Source organism: Hibiscus syriacus, unplaced genomic scaffold (genome assembly GCF_006381635.1).
Source record: "Hibiscus syriacus cultivar Baekdansim isolate YM2019G1 unplaced genomic scaffold, ASM638163v2 tig00110280_pilon, whole genome shotgun sequence".
Lineage (NCBI taxonomy): Eukaryota > Viridiplantae > Streptophyta > Magnoliopsida > Malvales > Malvaceae > Hibiscus > Hibiscus syriacus.
In genome coordinates this window covers 406,208-427,594 of record NW_024062660.1, presented here as the reverse complement: position 1 = coordinate 427,594, position 21,387 = coordinate 406,208, and the positions used below count along the sequence as shown (strand labels likewise).

General features: G+C 33.5%; 1 pseudogene; it reads right to left on the bottom strand.

Annotated features, from left to right (window-relative positions):
- Positions 1-17,518: 17,518 nt before the first annotated feature.
- LOC120116031 lies at positions 17,519-20,771 on the bottom strand (annotated as a pseudogene).
- Positions 20,772-21,387: the final 616 nt, after the last annotated feature.

Here is a 21,387-nt window from a genome sequence, read left to right as displayed (position 1 = left end):
ACTATCATACACTTCACCCAACAATAACTTGTAATATTATGCATTGTTCATTCATGTTATTTCTTTTAATATCCCATGGTACATTCTTGAGAAATAAAATCCTAAACACTTAGACATATTCTAAATATATCATAAAATCATAATAAGAAAATATGAACCTCTCATATAACAAAAGCATATATTCATAATATATGTATATATATATATCATCAACATCATTCTCATTCTCATTATAATTCACTGTTCATTTATATAATTTCTTTTAATAACCCATTTATATCATTGAGAACTTAAAGTATGTGAGTACATTGAGGTTATGCACAAATATTGTCACCACAGCTCGTATAAATTGCACCGAAGTACCGTGTAGAAATTGTACCGAAGTGCCACATAGAAATATCCCGAAGGACCACATAGTATTATCCCGAATGACCGCGTAAAAATGTCCCGAATGACCACATAAAATTGTCTCAAATGACCGCGTAGAACCCTCAACTCTTGGCATGCCAATTATACCTTTAGCTCTCAAATCACATACTTTTGGGCTTTATCATTTATAACATTTCGCATAGCTTATATCACATAGACATATAATCACATAGATCATTATCACATAGCTTATATCACATTTTTATATAATCACAGAGGTCAATATTATATAGCATGAAATATAAACAATGCATGTAACATATAGACATATACATATACTCATGTACACATAGAAACCATATCAATATACACTTGTATTCATGAAATCATACAATCAAACATTGGAAATAAACTCATCGCAAGCCTTCTTTCCATATGATCATATTTAATAATAGCATGCACTCACCTTGGCCTCACTAGTCAAAGCAAAATACTTATAACTCTTGTACACTCTTATAAGTTCGAACCGTTCGGAGCTTGCCTTCGATCAATATCTACATAATAATAAGATTGATATAAATATCGGAATTCATATCACTATAATAAATCATTAATAACATAAGCTAAACTAAGCACTTAATTCACCATTTCACTTTGAATAGTATCAGTACCCATGGTACAGTACCGATATTTCCTTATTGTGGTATCGTTACTATACTTCAGTATCGATACCCTTTCTACATTCTGGAATTCGTTTCTAAAATGGTATTGATACTTAAACATTAGTGTCGATACCCCTAGTACCGATGCTACTACTCTAGTATCGATACTCTTTGAAGGATTCATTAACTTTTAACTTATGGTATCGATACTGTTCATCCAATATCAATACCCAACCCCAAAAATCACCTATTTTTGCTTTAGAGTATCAGTACTGTTTATCCAGTACCGATACCACTAGCCCAGAACTTACTCATTTATCCCAAAAATTTTCCAAAACTCAGCTAAAATCCTCACTTTACTCTTCTTTAAAGCCTTTAAACTCAACTATACTCACCCAAACCAACTTATCTCACTTTAACACATCTTAACATCTAATATCTCTCAAGAATACTTAAAACCAAAAATCATACCAATTAATCAACTTTGTTCTTAATCCTTTCTAACACTATAGATTTCTTATTTCAGCTTATGAAAAGTCAATTTTCATTTCAAAATACATTTAATAATTATTTCTTATCAAATCACTTTAAAACCCTTTATATTCAATCACCCATAACTTACCTATCTTTTAGTTTCTCTTTAAGCTTTATTAAGCTTTCCTAGAGTTCCAAGAATCAAAACCACTCATAAATTACAAGAAATAACCAACTAAAAGCATTCTTATCTTTGTCAAACACTCACATAGAAAGGATGAAAAAAGAAAGAAATTTATGGATTCATTACACTCCATCTTCCCTTGCTACACGTGGATATATAAAACATCCATAATAAATTTTTATTTAATTTCTTATAAATTGACCATTATACCCTTACATTATTCCTTCTTTTTTATTCAATCATACACAAAGATATTCCAAGTAAGTCCTTAAACTTTTTTAATTTTTGAAATTAGACACGAAGTTTTAATATCTTACAATTTAGTCACTAGCCTGGTTTTTGGGATGTTACAACTCAATACATGTTCGATTGCAGATACTCAAAAGTATCTCGTCTAGTATGGTTACTTTTGTTGTAACGCACTCATACGAGTGTTTTCTATGCCCATTTGGCTATTTATGTCCCTCACGGACTAAGTTCTACCATTACAAAACATCTTTAGCTCTTATGGGTCTTAAACAGGTCAAATCTAACAACCCAAAGTGGATAGTATCGATACTTTACTTGTAGTATCAATACCCTAGGGTCAAGTATCAATACCCCTATGAGTATCGATACCAAAAATGGCTTCTGTTGCTGAATATTTACCCCATTATTGATACCAGGTACCTTGAGTATCGATACTATAGGGGAAGTATCGATACTCCCAGCTAAAAATCCCTAATTTTTGTCCCAATTCATCCAGTTTCGATATTGTTCATCCAGTATCGATATTATTCATCTAGTATCGATATTTGAACCCATAAATGTCTTATTTAAGCTCGAGAAATACAAAAAAAAACATCCCAAATGTCTTGGTTTGGTTTCCAATCATGTTCTAAAGCTTTAAGAATTATTTAGGGTCTTAAAGTGTCATAAAAGCATCTTCTTTACATCAATTTTGTCATCTAATCATGAAATCAAGCATAAATCCTAAAATGCTTAAAACTCCAAATCTCAACAAAACTTCAAGATTATAAAAGTCTTAACACCACAAAGGATTAGAAATATACTACCTTGATGTTAGAATCCTGATGTATAGCTCCTTTAACCACCAAACACTCTCATCTACTAATTGGATGATAAAACCCCCACTTTCTCTAGCAAAACAAGAAACCCAAAGCTTGAACTTTAAAACAATATTGTTGGAGGAATTATGAATGAATTTAAGGTATGCAATAGGCTAAAAAATACCTTTGAACTATGGAACTTGGAGAGGAAGAAGGGGAGAAATGAGAAGGAAATGAAGAAATGAAGAGGAGAATGAGATAAAAGAGATAAAAGCCTTCATCTTTTTAAAATGGGACAAGCGCAGGTTCTTCTTTATCTTTCCACAATTTAAAATCTTCCTTTTTATAGCTAATTGGTATCAATTCAAACCTAATTAAACTCACACTCAGCCCAACGACTTTAATTACGAACTCCACGAGGTCCACACATCTCTCAGGTAAACGCGAAACTACTAGCCCAAAAATTGAGGTGTTACGGTCCCTAATTTTATTAAAAGATGAAATATCCAAAATTACAACTATAAACGTGAACTAACATATAATTATGTCATTTTCTTGTAACCATTAACACAATAAATTAATCACTTGATATCATACAAGGACTATATAAAAAAAGGTTAAAACTCATTTAAAAAACTTGAACAATATATATATATATAAACAGATATGACTTCATCGGCAAATGAACCACAATAGATGATCAAACTACTGAAAGATCATCAACAATCGTAAATCAGAGTCGAACATCATGAGAAAACTATCTATGAGTACAAAATTGTATATCCAAACCCAATCCGGAAATCTAAAGTATGGAAGATTGACATGATAACAAATAAACCTCATCTTGATCAGTCGGAACAACTTCAAATCTAATCTTGAGAAAATAAACGAAAATAACAGTTAAATGGCCATAAAGATCATAAATGTGCCAAAAAAATATTAAAATATATACTATAAAGACATAGTTATTAGAAACTAAAAAAATAAAAAAAATAAGGATGAGATATAAAAAATATATTGGTAGTTGATAATCAATATTAAAATTAATATTATCGTCTATCAAATAAAAATAAAAAAAGGGTGTAAGCAACACTGTGAAAATATTTAGTACAAATTTTTAACAGCAGGAAGACTGAAAATCATAATTAAATCCAGAATTATTTGTATTCTTTCCCACCGACAAAACTAGTTAATAGTTATCCCCAACTGACTAAACCTTTCTTTTTCACATTCAAAATCACAAAAGATTATTTTTTTTGAATTAATCATCGGTATACGCTCAATTGACCGATTAATTCAGATAGGGTACTACAGAGGCAAGAGTAATCCTCTCAACCTGGTTTGCTCCATTCACAAACACCAAAATTCAAAACCCTGACTTTGTTTAAGAAACTTAGTATCTCATCCCACTAAATCAACTATTTGTTATTCTTTATTTGTAAATTATATGTAGGAATAGCGTGTAAATATAACTATGGTCATTTTTTTCAATCAATAAAGATTTATTGTTCGCAACCATACAAATTTGAAAAATTTCTTTCAAAAAATTAGAAATCAATATATTTCTAGAATAAATTATGAATTATGCCACCTCCATGCATGTTTCATATAAGCATTATTTAATTCTTACCTAACTTCATATGTTTAAATCATATATGATATAATCCAAGTGGCACATTTAGGCATATGACTTGGTTGTTGCAATCAATGGGTATTTGTGAGAAGCAAAGCCATTAAATTTATATTAGCATTTCTTATTCATCATCTCAGCAAATCCCAAATTTCAATGGTTTTAATTTTTTAATAATTTTAGTTTGAGAAAAAGTAAATCCCTAACTATGATGCATGCTGCCTTTGAATTTTGGCCCTAAAATATAATTTATTAGATATATAATTGATGTTGGTCCCTAATCGTATTCTTGGTAGATGAGATGTCACTAGTATAGCATTTAAGTATTGCACAAATGTTGTCCTACTCGGGATTATTGAAATTTTAAAAAATAATTTATCATATATATAATATATAGTTGATTAATTGTATTGTACCATAAAATTAAAATAAAATTGTACAAAGCAAACTATCTCAATAGATTAAGGAATGATTCTTATTTCTAGATATTCTAAGTTCAAGCACGGATATTTGAATGTTCATTTCAAATGGTCGAGTTTTAAAAACTTATATTACCACTTATACATACCTTAGATTAACAAAAGAAAGTTAAAAAATTAAAGTCAATAGTAGAATATAATTCTTCCAATTAGTTGGTGATAAGTAAAAAATTAGAAGGTATAATTTTTTATTAGTTTAGAGCGATTACATGATAATATATGTTCAAAATTCTTTTAACTATTGATAATACATACACACCATATAGGCACAGTTAATTGAACTTAAAATTTATAAAAAGAATAATATTTTCCTTAATTATTGGCATCACTTAATTGTGTTAAGACTTAATGAATTTAGTTAAAAGGTACTAAAATGTGAAGAATTTAGTTAAAAAGTACTAAAATGTGAAGTGTAGGGCATCTTCAAACTTGTTTGTGTTAGGCATGACCTAAATGTACCTGCACCAATTTATAATTATAATTTTTTTGGGAGAGAATAAGTTTAGTTTCTTTTACAATCTGTCTTCACTTCCCATATTATTTTCCTTGTAGAATAGGAATGAAAAGAATAATATGGTACGTTGGTTGAATTATTTTATTAGAAAACTTGGTCATATGCTCTTCTCATTATTTCTTGTTCAATAGGGTCCATGGAAATACATTATTTAAACCGATAATATAATACTCGTATTATTAATATTAATAGCGTAAAGAGTTGATAATGGAACACCTCACGTGCTGCAGCCTTAATATAAGGTTAAAGAAAGATGTTACCAATTTTGTTATTATTTTTTTAATAAAATCGATAAAAAATTATCGGAAATATTATTATTTATATCGGTTTTGTTATTATTGGGCGTTTTACCGATTTTGTTAGTATATCATGTAAAACGCTATCGGTTTTGTTATTTTTTTCCGGTTTTGTTATTATTTGACACTTTACCGGAAATGTTAAAAAACATTAATGCCTTATGTAGAAATAATAATGTTTTAGGTAATTTTTTTACCGGTTTTGTTAAAAAAATAATAACAAAATCGGTAACATCTTTCCTTAGCTGTATATTAAGGTTGACGCACGGTTTCGACAATTTTATCCGATTTAATGATAATGATTCATTGTACTTAAAAAGAACAATAATCGCATGAATTAACTTACCTTAATGGTTAAAAGAATCATAATTGGTTTTAGAGGTTATAGGTTCGAACATCAGTAGCTACAATAGGATGATTGAGCGGTTATTATCAAATGATTAAGAGATTGAGAATATTTAAGATAGATACTATTTTATAATCACCTTAACTTAAAAAATAATAATAACCAATGAATCAATTTTTTAAGTTTTTAATATATTCTAGAAATAACCTTTAAAACATATATCTTACTATTGTTATAATAAGATGGGAATACTAACATATTGTACTCCCACTCAAAAAAATTTCGTTAAAAATAAGTGGATATCACTTTCTCCGTTACAGTTTTATATGTTTACAGCTAAATAAATTATTAAGTGACACGTGTTACATTTATATTTTTTTTTATTTTTAAATAAAATATTATTTAAAATAGTTTCTTTTAAATATGAACGTGACATGTGTCACTAACGGTTTTTTTTAACAGTAAGCACCTAAAAGTGTAACGGAGAAAATATTAAGTACCTATTTTTAATGAAAAATTCTTTAGGCACCAAAATTTAACTTTGAGTATAATTTGAGCACTTATTTTTACATTATGTCTATTTCTTTTCACGACTTAAATATAAAACAAGTGCCCAAACTATAGCGAATTTCATGAATAGATGCCTAAACTATTTTTTGAATGATCTTGGTGCCCAACTGTCAACCTACATTTTCGTCCTACTAGGATTCAAACTCCTAAAAATATGATAGAATTTTGCTATGATTCAAACTCCTAAAAATAGGATAGAGTTCTACTATGATTTAAACTCCTAAAGATAGGATCCACAAGCACTATAAATAGCCATTGTAACTCACTATTGTAACACACGATTTACATACAAAATACAGAGGAAAGCACGGAAAATACAAAGGCAAACCTATTGTAAACGATTCGAAAATGAAATAAAAGGTAACATCTTTTTTACTTTTGATTCGGTCTCTTATATTTACGTTTTAATTATTATTATTTTATTTATTTAACTTTATTTATACGCACATTTCTCTTGTTACTCATTTTATTTAATTTTTTTGTTATTTTTTTCATGTAATATTTTTTTACATTTTATGCATTTTCTTTTTTACTTTAGTATATATTTTTATTTTTTTAGATTATATATATATATATATTATTTTTATTATCAATTTTATTAATTTATATATATATATATATTTACTATTATTTATTTATTATATATATATATATATATAATTTTTTTTATTTTTTTATTTACTTGTTTTATTTTTTATATGTTTTCCTTCTTTTTCTTTATTTTTCTTTATTTTTTATATTTATTTTACTTACTATTTTATCTTTGCTTTCTTTATCTTATCTTTTATTTAATTTGTTTTTTCTTTTTTTTAAATTAATTAATTAATTTATTTCTTACCTTTTTATTTAACATGGTTTTTTTACCTTCTTAAGGCCACACCTTGAAAACTATCTAAGGTAAGTAATTGTGATCGTATTTTTACCTTTAAATTTTAAATTACAATTTTCTTAATTTAAGACAACCGGCAAATTAATTGGTACCGAAAGGGCGGTTCAAGGGTGCTAATCCTTCCTTGACCGTAACCGACTCCCGAACCCAACACATTTCTGGTAAAAACGTAGATCAGGAAAGATGGTGTTCGACCCACCTAAATTCGTTTTAAAGTGGTCGGTGGCGACTCCCAACCCAATTATTTCAAGTTAAAGCCCAATTCGGGGCCTAACCGAAAGACGGTTACGACAGCTTGGCGACTCCGCTGGGGACAGGTAAGAGAGTCAGGCTAAGGCAATTTCCAGTTGTCTTTTTAATGAAAAGGGTAAGTTTAAATTTTAAGGTAATTTTTTATCCTTATTACTTACTTTTGATTATTTTTTTCAAATAAATAGTTGTACTGACGTTTTTTAATGATTTCAGATTTTTCAAAAGTGTTCATCTCAGGCTCTATACCCGAGCTCTGAACCCTTTTAAGTGGGGTGAAAGCGACGCATTCGTGGGAATTTATTCTCCGTATGGGCCTAGCAAGTAACCTTCGGGATTCATATACCTTATGTCTTCGTGTGAATTTATTCTCCGTATGGACATAAGGGAATGTATCCTCTTGAGTTTAACTTAGTCCACACAAGCCTGTGATGGGTTTAGGACTAAGGGTCTGGTAAGCCCAAGAGGGCACCGGCAAGGAGAACTCGGGTACCGATTTTTAGAACCTAAACCGTGAGGCTATGGAGAATTAGAGCCCACCCCCAAAACCTCATTCCAAACCCTAGACTATTTTGTTTCATGCTTTACTTTATGTTCAAAGCATGCGAACTAGACAAATATGCGGCTAGGATTTGTGTGGAATTAGCATGCAGGATAGAGATCATCTCCGAGTAGGAATTAAAGCATGTGAGGGGGATATCATGTGGGGTAGAATTTTTCATTTTATTATTTTGATTTACTTGCTAACTCTTTTCATTTGTTTCTTTTATTTTATTTACATCATATGCATCATTTAAAAGAGGTGTTGATCCACCAAAAACGTGTTTGTTAAACATGAATAATTTGTATTAATGGACAAAGGGGTTGTAATACAAGAGATGAAAATACAAAGGACAGTCTACAGGGTGACTATGTGTCACATTCAATCCAGAAGACGTGGTACCCGCAATCGAAGAATATGTCACTTTGCTACATTGTAAAAGACTCCGAATGGACCGGAATTTACACCGAGCACACTAAAGTCAAATTTTTGAGAGGCAAAGGTTGCAGGGGCAAGAAGAGGAAAAAGTTATTGACCCGAAGATTCCTTTCGAAAACTACGAGAACAAGATGAATTCCAGAAACAAGTCGATAAGCTTCGGATTGAGGACTTCAATGACACTTTCGTTAGAAACAAGCTCGACAGAGAGTGAAAGTCGGAGATGCAGTCAGTCGATACCTTTTTTTTTGGGGCAAACAGCTTGTCACTTGCACATTTTGGCCAAAGGAGCCTGAACGGTTCGACAGGGTATTCAACCGATGACAGACGAAAGCAGAAGACTAGTCAACATGTCAAAAACTGTTAGGATATTTTTTCTCTTAAAAGATAAAACACTTTTGTCCCCAATAAGGATTATTCATAATAACAGACATGTTTTCGGATCAATGCCTCGAACATCTCATGCATTTTTTTGCATTTTGCATCTACATTTAATTTTTAAGCATTTTCATAAACATGAAATTTCTTCATGGAGGATTCGATGAAGTGGTTTTAACCACATGACACCACGTGGAAGCAAGATTTTAACAATTAAAAGAAAATTTGAAATCAATACAGTATGAGCTTGATCAGCTGGTTGTATGACTAAGCCTGCCAGGATGATCTAAGAAAAGAGTCCACATATCTTAAGGGCTACGATGTTGAAGTTGTTTGCAGTTACCACATAGGATGCTCCAAACATTCCTCTGAGAACTATAAGGCGCTGAAGCGCAAGATCCAAAACCTGATAGATTCAGGGGCATGGACAGCTGAAGAAGGGGGCATGGCATATACCATTTACACTTAGAGGATTGTTTTGTTTGAACACGTCTATGATCTTTCATGTTTGCTTAATCTGTTAAACGATTGAATTTATGCTACTTTCTAAGGTGAAGCAATTGAACAAATTTTAATCTTTAGTTCTTCGAATATTAAATGAATTAAAGATTCTTTTAATTCTTCAAGAATTATAGATTTTTTGGCAAGATTAGACCTTTCTTACCATGTCTCAAACCCCAGAATAAAATGCCTTGATTCTTTGCCCAAAACAACTCTTGGTCATTACCAAAAGACAAAATTTTGACATTACCTCCTTTTGAAATTCTTGAACATTGCCTTTATCTTTTTGATACATCCATACCTTTCTTTGAGTCAATAAGATCACACCACTGTCTTTTTTAGACTCAAAAATAGCCTTTTTTACCATTAAAACTCAAGGCATTGAGTTGTTCATTTGAACATGAGCACTCTTCTAAGACACAATTTGGGGCATCTCTTCGGAAGCCTGAACATTGAGACATGTTGGGAGAAAGAAGCAGAAAAAACAATTCATTATAAATAATTATATTATGCATTAATTACACTGTTTTCATGTGAATAGAATTAATCCTGAAAATCTATCCCCTTGGGGATACCTTTTCTGTGAGGACTTCCATGTATGAAATGATGAACGGCTTTCTTTCTTTATACCTTCACAACAGGAAAAAAAAAATATATCCCTTGTGTCCCCTTTTGAGCCTGTAGTATTTTTCTTCTGATTCAACCCTAACCAAGGATCACCCTCCACACTGGGGGGCAAGGTGGAGAAAATATGCTCGCATGAGTGAAGACATTGATTCAGATGAGATATCGAAAGGTAAACCAAACGCCAAGTGCGAAGATTCAATCAGAACAAAAAGGGCAAAAAGAAAAAAGAAAAGAAGGAAAAAAGGAAAAAAACAAAAGAACAAAAAGAAAGAACAAAAACTGAAAGAAAAAGGGACAAAAAACACATGCAAAGATTCCCTAAAGACAAATGGCACATCAAGCTTCAAACTATGAGATTGATCAAGCACAATCATTCTCGAATCTCTGAATCACTTTACTCGAAGATCATGGAACATCCAGAGAAAATCCAGAGAAACACATATGAGCAGATACAAATTAAGCAAGACAGGATTGAAGGCATCAGAATGAATTGATCCTTGGTTCAATACCCTGGAACACTTGTTTGGGCCTATTTATCCTTTTCTTTTATAACCACGAACCCTGGCCTACATTACGTGCCTTAAAAGTCCTTTCTAATTATACATGAATTTTTAAACAGAAGAGACTATCTTCAGATTTCATCCCGCCCATCAGTACTAATCGTTATTTGCAAAAAACAGTGTAATTAATGCATGATAGAGAAAAATAGCAAAGGGGGGTTTAAGACGTAAATTCCGAATGACATCTTGAAACCAAAGGAGGATTTGAGTTGAAAACCTGAAAAGGCGGCTCGAATATAAAAATTGTGCAACTGAGGCGGTCACACAAATTCCTTGATACGGCATCACACAACCCGAGTGTGACCACGAAGGTTGGGAGTCAGAGAACACTTCCAGTAGAGGAGCATGCAAGCTACCCCATCAAACCGTTGAGCATCAAATGCCAAACCTATGAGCATCAAATGCCAAACCTTTGAGCATCAAATGCCAAACCTTTGAGCATCAAATGCCAAACCTTTGACCAAACATAATAACCTGAGATTTTTTTTATCCTTTCCTTACTTAACCACTTCCCAAAAATAGCTTAGATCTTGGCACTTGTCAAATAGCTATAATTCATTGAAGGATTAACAGTATAATTAATTCTTTGATATCCGATGAACTCTAGTTTATGATTTGTCTCAATTGTAAAACCGTGAAAGTGACAATATTTTCAAAACTTTGGATCAAACATTTTTCAAAACTCTTGTAATTGATATTTTCATAACTTTGAAAATAAAAAAGAAAGAAAAACATTTTTTTCAAACAAGACAGTCTCTCTAGAGTGGATCTTGGTAAATGACATGTGACTTTTAGACACAAAACTCATGCTCAGAATCAATGTTGAAGCAAGAAATGAGGAACATTTGGGGCATCTTTGAAGATTCAACATCAAATATTTGGGCATTTTTGGATATTGGGGCATCATTTGGGGATTCAACATCCTAATGCAAATTATCATACCTTTTTCAGGAGATAAAATATAACCAATTCATGTTACATGCATCTTATGCATACATTTTAGAGCATCATATTTATCATTTTCCACATACATAATTTTTTGCAGCTTTTAGAGTCAAGTTTCGACTTCAAGACGAAGGATACTCGATTCAAAAGCACCTTTAAAGATTCATGTTGGTTGCTTAACTCAGCAGCTACACTTCGACCAACTCGGCAGGTTGAAAGTTTCTCTCGAACTCACAATTTGCTCGAGAGTAGATTTTAACTTCACAACGAATGATATCTAGCTCGAAGCCAAAAATCCACGATTTCAAATCCACGACGGAGGATATCGTGCCACTCAAGACAACACAAGTTCAACTTCACAACAAAGGGACGACTGGTTGTCAACAACAATTTTCCAATTTCGGAGCCAATTTCAACTTCACAGCGAAGGATATTGGACTCCAGAAAACGCAAGTTCAACTTCACGACGAAAGGACCGCTGGTTGTCAATAAACAATTTCCCAATTTCAGAGCCAATTTCAACTTCACAACGAAGGATATTGGACTCCAGACAACGCAAGTTCAACTTCACGAACGAAGGGACCGCTGGTTGTCAATAAACAACTTCCCAATTTTAGAGCCAATTTCAACTTCACAACGAAGGATATTGGACTCCAGACAATGCAAGTTCAACTTCACAACGAAGGGACCGCTGGTTGTCAACAAACAACTTCTCAATTTCAGAGCCAATTTCAACTTCACAACGAAGGATATTGGACTCCAGACAACGCAAGTTCAACTTCACGACGAAGGGACCGCTGGTTGTCAACAAACAATTTCCCAATTTCAGAGCCAATTTCAACTTCACAACGAAGGATATTGGACTCAAGACAACGCAAGTTCAACTTCACGACGAATGGACCGCTAGTTGTCAATAAACAATTTCCCAATTTTAGAGTCAATTTCAACTTCACAGCGAAGGATATTGGACTCCAGACAACGCAAGTTCAACTTCACGACGAAGGGACCGCTGGTTGTCAACAAACAACTTCTCAATTTTAGAGCCAATTTCAACTTCACAACGAAGTATATTGGACTCCAGACAATGCAAGTTCAACTTCACGACGAAGGGACCGCTGGTTGTCAATAAATAATTTTCCAATTTCAGAGCCAATTTCAACTTCACAACGTAGGATATTGGACTCAAGACAACGCAAGTTCAACTTCACGATGAAGGGACCGCTGGTTGTCAATAAACAACTTCCTAATTTCAGAGCCAATTTCAACTTCTCAGCGAAGGATCTTGGACCCAAGACAACACAAGCTCAACTTCACGACGAAGGGGCGACTGATTGTCAACAAAATTTCATTCAGAGTCAATTTCAACTTCACAGCGAAGGATATTGGACTCGAGACAACACAAGTTCAACTTCACAACGAAGGGACGGCTGTTTGTCAACAAACAATTTCCCGCTTCCAGAGCCAATTTCAACATCACGACGGAGGATATTGGACTCAGAACAATGCTACTTACTTGGATTTCAACTTCACAACGAAGGATATCCAATTTCAAGCTCAACTTCACGACGAAGGGGCCACCCGCGGTTTCAACTTCACGACGAAGGGAATCGTGCACACAAGCATCATCCATCTTTAGATTGGATTTCAACTTCACGACGAAGGATATCCAACTCAAAGAAGGAGTATTTTTCAACAAAGACCTTCGAGTTCGACTACGCTCAGCTCCAAGGCACATCATTTACATCATAACTCAAGGCTAGAAGGGTTATCTGCCATCAAAATTGTCGAGTTTGATTCCATTCAGCTCGATGACACATCAATCGCACTACTTTCCGGTTGCAGTCAAGGTTTTCAAGTCGAGAAGAGGACCTGGGTTAACCGTGCTTTAGTGACAAGCAACCATTTTCAAGCAAAAGCTATCTGTCAATGAAGATTTCTGAGTTCGATTCCGATCCAAGGTCTTTAAACCGAGAAGAAGACCGAAGGGAAACGAGAAGCCACATGCTGATTCAAATTCCGAACTACGGCTTCAATTTCATATCATTTCAAGATGAACTCGGCTTCACGACGGAGGAGTCATCCGTAACTCAATTCGACAGGGAGTTATTGAAACATCAGAGTTAATTTTCAACTCCACCGAACAAAAAGTGTGTCTTTTAATCTTTGCCCTATCCCCGTTACACGACTATGGGCAAAGAGGGGCAGCTGTCAACACACATTTTCGTCCTACTAGGATTCAAACTCCTAAAAATATGATAGAATTTTGCTAGGATTCAAACTCCTAAAAATAGGATAGAGTTCTACTATGATTTAAACTCCTAAAGATAGGATCCACAAGCACTGTAAATAGCCATTGTAACTCACTATTGTAACACACGATTTACATACAAAATACAGAGGAAAGCACGGAAAATACAAAGGCAAACCTATTGTAAACGATTCGAAAATGAAATAAAATGTAACATCTTTTTTACTTTTGATTCGGTCTCTTATATTTACGTTTTAATTATTATTATTTTATTTATTTAACTTTATTTATACGCACATTTCTCTTGTTACTCATTTTATTTAATTTTTTTGTTATTTTTTTCATGTAATATTTTTTTACATTTTATGCATTTTCTTTTTTACTTTAGTATATATTTTTATTTTTTTAGATTATATATATATATATATATATATATATATATATATATTATTTTTATTATCAATTTTATTAATTTATATATATATATATATATATAATTTTTTATTATTTTTTTATTTACTTGTTTTATTTTTTATATGTTTTCCTTCTTTTTCTTTATTTTTCTTTATTTTTTTATATTTATTTTACTTACTATTTTATCTTTGCTTTCTTTATCTTATCTTTTATTTAATTTTTTTTTCTTAATTTTAATTTAATTAATTTATTTATTTCTTACCTTTTTATTTAACATGGTTTTTTGACCTTCTTAAGGCCACACTTTGAAAACTATCTAAGGTAAGTAATTGTGATCGTATTTTTACCTTTAAATTTTAAATTACAATTTTCTTAATTTAAGACAGCCGACAAATTAATTGGTACCGAAAGGGCGGTTCAAGGGTGCTAATCCTTCCTTGACCGTAACCGACTCCCGAACCCGACATATTTCTGGTAAAAACGTAGATCAGGTAAGATGGCGTTTGACCCACCTAAATTCGTTTTAAAGTGGTCGGTGGCGACTCCCAACCCAATTATTTCAAGTCGAAGCCCAATTCGGGGCCCAACCGAAAGACGGTTATAACATCAACGTTACAAACATTACCACTTTAGGTGCCCGGGACGTCAACGGTATTAATTTCCTCCGATAAGTGACACGTGCCACAATTTGGTTATTTTGAAAATTATTTTTTTTAAAAATATTAAAAATAATATTGTATTTATAGAAAACCCTAATTTCTCTTAAATTACAAAAAAGCCCCAAAATCCCTAAAATCCTCAAATCCTAACCCTAACCTTAGGGCTGACAATGGATCGGAGATGGGTCGGGTGGAGCTTCATACGCCCCATCACCCGCGGTCTAAATCTCCATCCACACCATCCATCACCCACCAAAAATTTCATCCATATCCGCTCCATCCATCATGTGGAGCGGGTGGAGCGGATGAGAAATGGATGATACTATGAACAAAATTTATTTTTACATCCTAAGCTCACATTCTTCTAACATTCATAGAAACCAAACATTGATACTCAAACATTCATAGAAACCAAAACATGAACAATAAATTTTCATCAAATTCAAACAAAAACAAAATGGAACACAATTTATATAGTCTTGTGCACTATGTTTGTAATACATTTTTCAAGTGAATAGATGCATCATGTATAGTATTGTACACCAAATATAATCTTCAAATCTTCATCAACAAACTATCACTTCTCAAAAGTCCTCTCCATCCTAGTATCAATAGGGATAAACCAATATTAAAAAATTAGACATATTTTCAATGGGATAAAAGTCAGAATTAAGAGAATAATAATATTTACAATCATCCGTTTATTTTTTAATATATATATATATATATATATATATATGGATGGATGGGTGGATGGATGCTGCGAGTGATGGGTAGGGTGATGGGTCAAAAAAATTTCATCCATATCCGACCCGACACATCACCCGCCAATCATCCGTTTCACAGCGGGTTTTCATCCATTTATTCGGGGCGGGTGGGTAGATAATCCACTCATCCATGGATAATTGCCAGCCCTACCTAACCTGCTGCTACCGCCCTTTTCAACCTCGACCACCACTGTTGATATAGTCCCTGACATCCTCCTAGTCATACACCGCTGTAGTTGTCGCCGATTGGCTATTAAAATCACGTGGGATCACGATTTCCATCCTAGGGTTTGTAGGGTATAAAACATTGATTCAACGTCGATCGGTCACAATTTCATAGGGGTTTTAGTTGTCGGGGGGAGGTGAGGTCAGGTGGAGCTTTGTCGACAGTAAAGGGCGATGCGTGGGTTTAAGGGTTTAAATAAAGGTTTTCAAACTTTCGGAGTTATTTCAAAATTTGTGTTTTTTAAATATATATTTTAAATTTTAAATTTTAGATAAATTTTTAAAATTACCATATTGTGACACGTTATACTTAACGGAATAAATTAACATCGTTGACAGCCTGGGCACCTAAAGTCTTAACGTTTGTAATGTTAGACACCGAGATCATTCAAAAAATAATTTAGACACTCATTCATAAAAAAAATACTATGATTTGGAGACTTATTTTATAATTAATCCTCTTTTCACCTATGTTGAGTCCAACACAAGATTATTATATACTGCTCTTCCATATAGTCCAGAATCGCATGTATTATATAGCCCATCATCGTCCACCCTTGATTACTTTTGAATTTGATTAAATGTTGTTGGTTACGATTCAAATATATTAAATTATTCTTATTTAAGAGTATAATATTTATAATGGTTATTTAAATATTGAATATAAAATTAATAAATTTAAACATAAATTATTTGTCATCTCAATTGAGATTACTTGGTTTTCATTTCATGTTTAGGTTTAATGTTTGTAATGGAACCTCTAGTTTGGGGCTTATCTTGGCTGATGTGTATCCTACTTTATTTAGTAAATGAACTATTATGTTTGTGCTCTTATGATTTACTTATCAAATTCAATAGCAAAATTCATTTGTACAAACAAAGCCATCTTTGGCCTATGTTAATGGGTGTTTCGAACAACTCGAAAAGAAATCGTTAACTAATATGGATAGATTATTCATTACATTCGTGAACCGTTCATGAATTGCTCATTTATTAAGTTAAATAAATGGGTGTGAATAATTTTTTTATGTTCATTAGATAAATGAATAAACACCAACATATGTGTGTTCAATTCGCTTACGAATAAGCTCGTTTATCAACTTATTTACCTGATTCTTGTTTTTTACGTTCTAAATATTAATGAAGTTAGGGATTAAATTGAGCATATTGTGAACTTTAGAATTCAACCGGTGAAATTTAATTAACTTAAAGATTAGTGGTGTAATTTCACTATTTTTCTTTAGGGTTGTTATATATTTTTTATACAAAATTAAACATCAAAATGTATAATAAAAGTTAAGGATTAATTTAAACCAAAGGATAATATAAGTACCAATTTTAACCAAAATACCAAGTTCAAAAGTTAAAAGCTATGAATCGTGAGTGCACATAATCAACCATTTTTTATAGTTTGAGAAAAGCAGGAACATTTCCAGGACCAGACATCAAAGTTCAACTACAAATAGTCCCCTTTTTCTTCTCAAAATCTAATCTCATTCTTACATTAATGCACTGACGTACTTACCTACAGGTACTACAGATTACAGACATTTGAAATGCTCCCTTATATATATCAGCTTCTTTAAGAAACAGGTTGTTTCTTCGTCGTCCTGCCGACCAAGCTTTCCCGTAAAATCGATATACATTCGGACAAAATCGTTTGCCTCTGTCAGCCAGCACGCTGGCTGGTGGGGGACGAGACTCCTCTCTCACTACTAATATCAATGTCGTCTATTTCACTCCCTTCGATGAAGAAGGAATTGTTGTTTACGCTTGGCTCGGAGCTCACAGTGCTGCTCGTGGCAAGTGGAGAATCAGAAACACTTACAGTCCTGCTCCTTGTGGATCCTGATCTCACACTATATATCGAGGAAGCCGGAACATTTGTCATAAGCGGACGCTGATTACCTGAAATAGTTCGCCTGATATCCTGTACAAGAAATGATGAGATATATTAACGAGTATTAAATCCCGAAGGCGTCAAGATTAGTCGAGTTAACAGACTGTGTTGATGTAAAGAAAGAGATCTACCATGTGTCTCATAGCCATATCTAGGGACTTTTTGGAGAGTGTTCTCCCGAATCCGAGCTGTCGAGGGAAGTAGATAATTTTGCCGTTGGATTATTGCGATGATAGTCGTCTTGTTTCGGGGGTGCCAGCTTCCTCATATTTACCACTCTCTCAACCATTTTTGTTCCAATCACTACTGGACTCTCACTGTCACTACCGTTGGGCTCTGCTCTACGCAAAGAACGAATGGAGCTCCCATTACCGATACTGCCGCTTGATGCCCTACTTCTAGCAGGAGAGCAGGACTGGCGTCTTGGTCTTCCATTAGAATTGGCCTCAACAGATGATGATCTAGAACCGGGAGCTCCTGGTCTCCCCCGTGAGGCAGAAGATGGTCTTTCTGGCAATGATGTCCTTAAATTTGGTGGTGTTTCAAGCGAAAATCCAGGCATCTCAGATGGTTTCCAAGGCCTAGACTTTACGGTTGGCGATGTGCCCCGTGATGGTACAGAACTTTTTGTTGTAGTGGAAGTTGGTTTTGTAATGGAAGATGCGGCAGGCACTGATTTTGTAACAGATGAAGCAGGAGCTGGTTTAATATGTGAAGTGAGGGAAGCCGATTTTGGTACTGAAGATGTGGTATGAGCTGATCTCGTTACTGAAGACGAACGAGCAGAAGGTGCAGTTGCAGTAAGTGTTCCAGACGAGGAAGCTGGTCGACGTGTTGGCGTAGATGATCTTGATGTTGACTTGGAAGCAGGCAATGAGGGTCTAGCAGTTGGTGTCAACGAACGTGCAGTGGATCTAGTCGGAGTTGAGGACCTCACTGTAGAAGCAGCAGGTTTCACGGAAGGCAAGTTGGCTCGTGATGTAGGTGTAGAAGACCTTGAAGGCTTGGTTGCTGAGGGAATTGTTGGCCGGCCAGTCGGTGTTGCAGGTCTACTAGCAGATTTAGGACCCCCTGAAGAGGATGGCCTTTTAGTTAGAGTATTGGAAGAGTTCACTCCAGCTGATGGAGTTTGTTGCTTTAACGCAAGAGTGCTCTTCGAAACAGGTTCCCCTGGGAGATTTGCCAGCTGAAACCCCAAGGCAAGATAAATTTGCTAGATATGACAATAGGGAAGTAACAAAATCTCTAACAACCACAGAGCAAATAAGGCCAGCAAACTATCATAACTTAACCCGATAAAGATGATATAACACAAGCCAACAAGATTTAATGCTCCCAGTATGACATGATTCAAACTCAAACCCCAATTACAACTTTGTCAATATGGACAGGCTGATCACAGCAGAAGGAAAATGGGTTAAAAACATCAAGAACTCAAATCACATAAATGTTCTTACCCTTGTTTTCAATGCAACCGGACGAACATTAGACATCCCAAGTTGGCTTATTAGAGTCTTCTGCGATTCCATTTCCAAAGAGGGAAATAGCGGTGTACCAGGTGGAGTAAGAAGCCTGAAGACAGAAGATATCTTCTGTATTAGTACAGACTACTGAGAAAAACATTAGTAAGAAACAATTCCATAATGAATCACATCATTATCATTCATATGAATTCAAGGTGCAACCATAAGGAAATGTCCATAACTTCGCTTCACTGTCGAAACATTAAAACATGATTACTAAGTTTTGAAATACATTGAAGGTAACAGCAAATCTGAAAGAGGGAATGGATCATGGATGCCATTAGAATTGTAGACATTGCAGAAGCAGCAGATTTAAAATTTCAATTCTGCATTAGGAAAAAGAAAAGAAAAACTTTTGATGTCGAAATCCAAATTTTACGAAAGGCAAATGGAGATTTTCTTGTAAAGATATAGAATGATTTTAAGTACTCCTCTTTATGGCTTAATTGGTACCCACACCTTTACCTTAAAAGGAAGCTTTAAGATAAAATCAAATTATTGCTCACATAAACTTCATGATCTTTCTTTTGGTTTAAAAAAAAAAAAAGAAAGGAGATTTATTAAGCACGTAGATTCAGTTATCCAAAAACCTAGAGCTCCTTAATAAGCAACATACTGCTCCGAACAAAGATAGATCGTAAATTTTCAGTGCAAAGTAAGCAGAATCGCCGAATACAGTAAAAATCAACCAAGTCAGATAGAGAGAGATCATATATCTTTAGCATTTACCAATCGTAATCAGACTTTTCATTCTCCGAATTCAAAAAATTCTCCGCCGCAGTCTTTCGTACAGGCAGCGCCGAAACAATCTTTGCTACCGGAGAACCTCCGCCGCCGCCGTTTCCGTTGACATTAGAACCTATACAAATCCAACAGAACGTCAGTTTAGTCAACAGTCAACCAACAAAAAATCGGTTCAAAAAAAACTTTTCATCTTCCCCAAGGAAGAACCTCAAATGACATCGCGATCATTTTTTTACCTAAAGGATGACTGAGCTGTTCTTCAGAGTTATTGAGCGAGAGAAAACTGTTCTTCTCTCTCTCCTTCTCTCGTCTCCTCATTTCCAGGAACAAAGCTAGTTCTTCGTCTCTCTCTTTCATCACCATAACTTTTTGGATCTATAAAAACTTATCGAAGCCAGCAAATCCTCTGCTTTTAGATCCAAACCTGAACTTCAAATTCAAAAAAATGAAACTAAAAAAATAGCAAAAAAAGAAAAGAAAAGTTGGTTCAACGAAGCAAATAACTTTTTAGTATTACACCGTCATTTCCGTGTGAAAGAGGGAAATGTTCAATGTTTAAAGAAAAAAATGATTCTTTATTCTTATTTTTGGAAGTGATCCGACAACGAACAGGTGTTTGTCTGGGTTTTCAGCTCTGACGAAATTTGAAATTTTGAAGGAGGGTGGGTGATTGCTCTTGAAGATGTATATAAATAACTCATCATTGTTAAGATAATCACTAAAATGCCATCTTCGTTGTAATGAGCTTTTTTTTTTTTACCCCGAACCCCCTAAATTTGATGAGTTTGATCCAATGTTTTCAAAATCGGACCGGACATTGAACTGGTGAAGGTACTGGTTGAACCGGATTTTATATAAAATAATAAATTTTTTAATTTTACATAATATTCAAAGCAATATTAATATATACGTAACACTTTTTTTAAGTTTACAATATTAAAAGGTATAAAAATATCACAAGTCATAACATGTATAAATGAAAAACCATAAATCAAGTGAAACAAAATGATTCAAATCAACTACAACATAATATTTAAGGTAAAACATATTAAATAATAAATATAATTATATAACTATAATCAAAAAAATAAAATTGGAGTTTAAAAAAATCATAACAAATGATGTCATTTGGTTTAATTGTTTTAAAAAAAACAATCTCACATGGCTAAGAAATATAGAAGAGTATCCCAAAAGTTTAAAGAGTAA